The sequence below is a fragment of the Crocodylus porosus genome, unplaced genomic scaffold, assembly GCF_001723895.1.
Source record: "Crocodylus porosus isolate Cpor-Errol unplaced genomic scaffold, CroPor_comp1, whole genome shotgun sequence".
Classification (NCBI taxonomy): domain Eukaryota; kingdom Metazoa; phylum Chordata; order Crocodylia; family Crocodylidae; genus Crocodylus; species Crocodylus porosus.
In genome coordinates, this window is record NW_017728920.1 from 1,647,904 (window position 1) to 1,654,608 (window position 6,705).

At 48.4% G+C, this 6,705-nt stretch overlaps 1 long non-coding RNA gene across 1 annotated transcript in view; it reads left to right on the forward strand.

Annotated features, from left to right (window-relative positions):
* The first annotated feature begins 210 nt into the window (after window positions 1-210).
* Window positions 211-6,705, forward strand: part of LOC109312567 — a 24,835-nt gene continuing 18,340 nt past the window's right edge. The window contains exons 1-2 of the long non-coding RNA XR_002101850.1: window positions 211-221; window positions 2,528-2,532. This is a non-coding gene — a long non-coding RNA (uncharacterized LOC109312567). The remainder of the gene's footprint in view (window positions 222-2,527; window positions 2,533-6,705) is intronic.

Genomic DNA, 6,705 nt, shown 5'->3' on the forward strand with positions numbered 1-6,705 from the left:
GCTACGTGTTCACTGAATGACCATATGTCCTGGCTTGGCTAGGCCAACCCTAGATTCTGTAAGCTGTTTGAGCTGGCTGATCAAATGTCCTGGGCTGGAGTCTGGTGGAGAGGCATGATGTGCCGGGCAGGAGGGCACTGCTGTTGTTGAGGAGCAAGACAAGTTGACCATACATCTGCTTATCTAAGATGCCATTTCTGAGGTCTCGCGCAGCAGCAACAGTGGCTGACCACCCATCTGCCTGGTACACCATACTGTTCTGCTGCCCTGCTGGACTCTAGTCTGGGACTTGTGACCAGCTGGCTGGGACTGGCCCATGGAATCCATGACTGTTCTGGCCAAACTGAGACCTGCTCTATCTGAGCTGTGGGGGTGGCTGGGTGGGATCCCAGGAGTGGGACTGAGGTTTGGTGACTCCCCCACCTGGCCCTCTTGTGAGTGTCTTCAGGCTCTGGAGGGGCAGGTGGCAGAGCTCCAGGCCAAGATGAGCATGCTATGGGGAATCTGGGTGGTGGAGGATGAAATTGATACATATTTCTGCTCTCTGCAGGGACAGGAATCTACCAGAGAGACCCCACATGCACAATGCCCAACTAATCAGTGGCAGCAGGTTCCTGTCAAGGCCAGGGCAGCTCGTACAGCTGCTGTGCCTGCTCCCCGGACCCTCCTCAGGAACACCTGTATGCAGCCCTGGCCCCACTGGAGGAGGAGGTAGAAGAACAGGTCCCTAGAGAAATTGAAGCTGCTCAACCTACATCACCGGCTCAGAAGCAAACCCCAAGAAGGAGACGTAAAGTTCTGGTCATCAGAAACTCTATCCTGAGGGGAACCAATGGTACAATCTGTCACTCAGAGCCCTGGTCATGGCAGGTGTGCTGCATGCCTGGAATGAGGATTCACAACATCACAGAGACCATCCCTAAAATCATCAAGCCCTCTGACTACTACTGACTGGTTGTGGTCCATGTGGGTACAAATGATGCATCCAAGGGCAAGCCGGATAACATCATAGAGGACTACAAGGCATTGGGACACCAACTAAAGAAGATGGGAGCCCAGTGGTATCTTCCTCCATTCTCCTGGTAAGTGGACGGGGTAGGCATCATGAGGCCTGTATTGACATGGCTAACCGGTGGCTTTGGAGCTGCTGCCATGAGGCAGGCTTCAGGTTTTTTCACAACGACCTGTGTTTTTGTATGGAGGGCATGCTGGGGTGGGATGGGCTTCACCTCTCCCCTAAGGGCAGATGTATCTTTTCCTCTAGGTTGGCTGATCTCGTATGGTGGGCTTTAAATTAGCTTCACCTGGGGAAGGGACTGCTTCAAGTGAAGAGGATGCTTCACCAACACACAGGGTGACCAGAGGAAGGGAAGCCCAGGTAAGCATCAACGTCCTGGGAGTAGGGGGCCACAACTGTCCTGGGAGTGGGAGGGAGACACATTCACCCTCAGGAGGCTTCAAGTGACTCTACACTAATGCTTATAGCATGGGGAGTAAGCAGGAGGAACTGTGCCTTCTGATTTGCGAGTAATAACCCAGACTTACCATAACTCACTACCTGGTGGGACCCTACCTATGACTGGGCGGTGGGCATTTGGGGATACACCCTATATAGAAGAGACAGGACAGAGAGGAAAGGTGGGGTGGGGGGGTTGTGCTCTGTCAAAAAGCACCTCACATCAAGGATTAGCTTCGGGTTACAGGAGGGTTGGGCAGAGATGCTATGGGGGGCATGGCGAAAGGGACCTTACAGTGGGCATCTACTACAGACCACCCAACCAGGGGGAAGAGCTGGACCAGGACTTCTCCAGTCAGCTTACGGAGGTGGTTAGGTCAAAGGATGTTATTGTCATGGGTGACCTAAACTACCCAGACGTTTGCTGGAAGGAGCAGACGGCCGGGTCTGACCGCTCATGTAGGTTCCTGGCTGTGTTACAGAACCTTCACCTTTTATCCAGGAAGTGCACAGTCCTGCTAGGGGTAACACCTTGCTGGACCTGACCCTGGCTATGGGGGATGACCAGGGCAAGTCCTTGACCACCTGGGCAATAGCTATCATCACCTGCTGGATTTCACTATCCAACTCAAGGTGTCAAGGGCATTACACCAAGGCTAATGCCCTTGACTTCAGAAGGGCCAACTTCAATGAGCTTAGGAGACTAGTGGAGGAGGCACTGAGGGTCCATAAAGTAGAGGAGATGGGAATCCACGAGGGATGGTCATACCTTTTAAAGGGGCGATCCTCCAGGCCCAAAGGATAATAGTTCCTGAGAGAAACAAGGAGGGCAAGAGTGCTTAGAAACCCCGTTGGCTCAGCAAGGGCATTCAGCAATGCATGAGGATTAAAAGGGGGGCATACAACCAGCGGAAGGGAGGAGCTATCGCCAAGGAGGAGTACTGCTCCTTGGCCTGTGAGTGTAGGCTATTAAGAAAGCCAAGGCAGAGATGGAACTCAGGCTAGCGTCCAGGATTAAGGACAACAAAAAGTCCTTTTTCAAGTACTTTGGGAGCAAGAAGAGGGCACCAGGCAATGTAGGGCCCCTGCAAGATGCAAACGGCAATCTTGTGGCTATGCCAGACAAGAAAGCTGATATTTTTAAGTTTCTTTGCCTCTGTTTTCTTAAACAGGGACTGGGACATCCTACCTACCAGAGGTAGGGGTAAACTTGGGGATAGCTCTGTCAGGCCTTCAGAGGTAGTTGGGGAATCTTCTGGAAGGGCTAGTCATTTTTAAATCTGCAGGTCCAGATGCCCTCACCCAAGGGTGTTGAGGGAGCTGGCAGGGGTCATAGTGGAGCCCTTGGCTGGACTATATGGGTATTTGTGGTCATCTGGCCAGGTGCCGGGGGATTGGAAACTGGCTAATGTGGTCCCAATTTTCAAGAAAGGAAGGAAGGAGGACCCAAGGACCTGTAAGCCTCACCTCTGGTGCTTGGGAAGATCTTGGAGACAATCATCAAGGAGCACACCTGTGGGGGGCCAGTAGGGGAGATCATAGGGGCAATCAGCATGGGTTCATTAAAGGCAGGTCTTGCCTCACCAACCTGATTGCCTTTTATGACAGAGAAACTAAATCCATGGATGATGGTGTTGCTGTGGATGTAGTCTTTCTAGACTTTAAGAAGGCCTTTGACACTGTCTCTCACCCCTTCCTCATCAACAAATTAAGCGACTGTGGCATTGATACCTGCACAGTTGGATGGGTAAAAAATTGGCTGATGGGGCGCACCCAGAGAGTAGTGGTAGACAGGCTGTACACAACCTGGCGAGATGCGAGCACTAGGGTACCCCAAGTCTCAGTCCTAAGGTCTGCACTGTTTAACATCTTCATCAGCAACTTGGATGAGGGGGTGGAAGGCATGCTTTTCAATCTTGCTGATGACACTAAGATGTGGGGTGAGGTGGACACACTTGAAGGGGGAGAGGCTACAAATAGATTTAGACCAACTACAAAAGTGGGCAGATGAGAATAGGATGGGGTTCAATGTAGACAAATGCAGGGTGCTGCACCTTGGGAGAAGGAATCCACAGCATACATACAGTCTGGGGAGTTCCCCTCTTGAAAGCACAGAGGCAGAATGCGATCTTGGAGTCATTATTGACTCCAAGATGAACATGAGCTGCCAATGCCAGACCACAGCCAGCAACACCGGCCATACATTGTCATGCATCCAAAGATGCATCTCAAGCTGGTCCAGAGAGGTGATACTCCCCCTCTATGTGACCTTTGGCGAGGCCGCAGTTGGAGTACTGTGTCCAGTACTGGGTGCCGCACTTCAAGACGGATTTGGCCAGCCTGGAGAGGGTTCAGAGGAGGGCTGCCCACTTGGTGAGAGGGCAGCAGGACGGCCCCTATGAGAAGAGACTGAGGGACCTGAACCTGTTCAGCCTCAGCAAGAGGAGGCTGAGGGGGGGCCTGGTGGCTGCCTACAAACTCATCAGGGGAGATCAACAGCAAGTAGGTAGAGCCCTTTTCTCCCCAGCACCACCTGGGGTGACAAGGAACAATGGCAATAAGCTGCTGGGGAATAGGTTTAGGTTGGAGATCAGAAGGCAATTTTTTACAGTTAGGGTTGCCAAAATCTGGAACGAACTTCCCAGGGAAGTAGTCTTCACCCCTACCTTGGGCAAATTCAAGAGGAGGCTGGATGATCACCTGTCTGGGGTCTTGTGAACCCAGCGTTCATTCCTGCCTGTGGCAGGGGGTCAGGCTAGATGATCTTCAGGTCCCTCCTGACCCTAGCTACTATGAAACTATATTCAGAGGTAGTAGTTAAGATCGCTGTCCAAACTCAGATGTGACTGTAATGCCAATAGCAAGCCAGCATCTTTCATTGAATAGAGAGAAATACAACTGTTCATATGATTGGTGTTTTTGGTTCTCTGCCCTCCCTCCCCCCCCCCCTTTTTTGTTCACTGGCTGAACCATTAATGTTTTTATGGAGGAAAAAAAAAAAGAAAGAAAGAGACTTTCCCAGCAGAATGGAAATAATAGGGGAATGGGGAGATGGACTTCAGTTTTAGGTTCCTGGCCTGATATTAAATGTGTCCTTCCATTTTGGGTGGTTACTTTACTTTACTAAAAGATTTTTTTTTTAATAATTTGGCAATTGTTTGTTTGTTTGTCCTTAAGTGAAAATATTTAGAATTGAGGAAAAACATGTTCCATTTTGAAGACACATTTAAATATTTTATGGCCAAAACTAGTTATTAAATTCAATGCACTGAATTTGGCCTCTCCTGTGAATTTTTCAGCACATTCTAAAAATTCAACTTATATCAAATAAAGCAGTCAGCAAAAATATATGTCCAAGTATAGTCAGGAGTCCCGAGATCTGCACCAAATTCTGTCGCTAACAGGAACTTAAAGTTAAGCAATTGTATAACCGGCTGGTTCTTATTTTAAAGTTTAAAGCACCCAGAGGGTCAGAATTAAACTAGAAGAATGCAGTTAGAATTCACATCCTGTGATGTGTATTTTGTGGTGTTGCATGTATGATTATGATTATGGTGGGGGGGCAGCTGGTGGGAGGCCAAGCATACTGGGGCTTACAGCTAGGTGTGCCAGGGAGCAGGCCCAACCAAGATAGGAGGCTGGGCAGTGAGCAGCACAAGGAAGGCCACCAGGGCAAGGATGGTATCTAGTGCACACTGGTCTTCCTCCATGGCCTCCACTGCCTCTGGCCACCATGGTGGCTTGCCATTGCTAGTCTTCAAGCAACCTCTCAAGGACCAGGTCAAGCGGCTGTGGTGCTATCAGCGGTGGGGGGTGGGGAGGTCCCCCCTATGGCAGATTGCTGACTGGGGCTCCCCCTGTGGCTAGAGGCTGAGCCCAGAAGTGCCAGTAGCACTTCTGGGTGGGGGGCACCAGTGCTCTGCCTGTCCCCCCTGCTCGTCACCTAAGCCGAGAGCCCTCACTCTGCGGGGGGGGGCACACCAGTGCTCTCAGGGGGTGCACATGCAATGCCTATGGTAAAATCAGAATGGTTTTGAAGGTGTAAGTAGGAATTTCAAAAGACCTAAAAAAGCAAGGACAGTAGAGAAATAAAAAATATAAAAAGCTTAATGGAGCAAATGGAGTTCCCTAGATCACTTAAATCAAGCATTCTGAGGTATTTAGTTGTATGCCAAATGTGTAGGTGAACATAAGCAGTCATGAGAGGCCGTGTCTGATTACAAAATGAAATGAATTTATGTAAACTTTGCCACTAGCTTTATGGTGGGTATAATTAAACAAAAACTACAGTTTAGGGTAGAAGCTTACATGTAAAGAAATGTAATATTTATCAGCCAAGAAGGAAAGTGGGGAGTACCCAAGAATTTATCAACCCAAGTATTGCTTGTTCACACACTTAACTTTCTAGTAAAGGCATTACTCCTCACTGCATTTTGCTTGTCCATGCAAAAGAATATCTCTTCAGCAATGTATACTTATACAGTAACTTTTTGTACAAAAGATACTACTTCCATTAATTTTGGTAGTGCCACACTTAACCTATTTATTTTATCTTTGTGTGTGGCATAAAACTACTCTTTGCTATGTTTTGCATACAGATCTCAATCTGGAATGGCTTTGACAAAATGAATAATTACACCATAAATGGTCAAAGTGAGGTAAAAAGCCCTAGAGTTGACATAATGTGACAATAGTCAGTAACAACCAATGCTGTTATTCTGTTAAATGATTACAGAGAAAAGTAACATCTATGTTTGTATATGTTATTGGTGATGTTTGTACCAAAAATTTACGTGTAATTGTACAAATTTCTTGCTTATACATTCACACTTGACACACATGTTTAAAATTAACTAGCTATTAATTTTAGGGTTAAACCTTGCAGTTGGAGGACTCTGTGCTGCAGAGGTCTCAGAACCTTTCCAGTTTGCCTTGACTCTATTGTTACAAAGCACCACTTCTAACATTACTGATATGAACTTCCTGACTATTGCACCTAATGCCTGGGCATGAATGTGATTGGAGGCAGATCCTCTAGATGGGGTAGCCAACCTGGAACATGCAGGTCTCTAGAACACACTGTCCTCTCCTGCAGTCAATGCAGGCAACAGTTGCAGTGTGTATGTGTGTGTGTGGTAAACCCCTCCCATAGTGCAGCAGCAGATAAAGCATGTTGCTTGCTTTGATCAGTGCTGCATATTGCAACGAGAAGCCCAACCCCTGCTGGGTGTGGGGGGGAGGGGTATGGG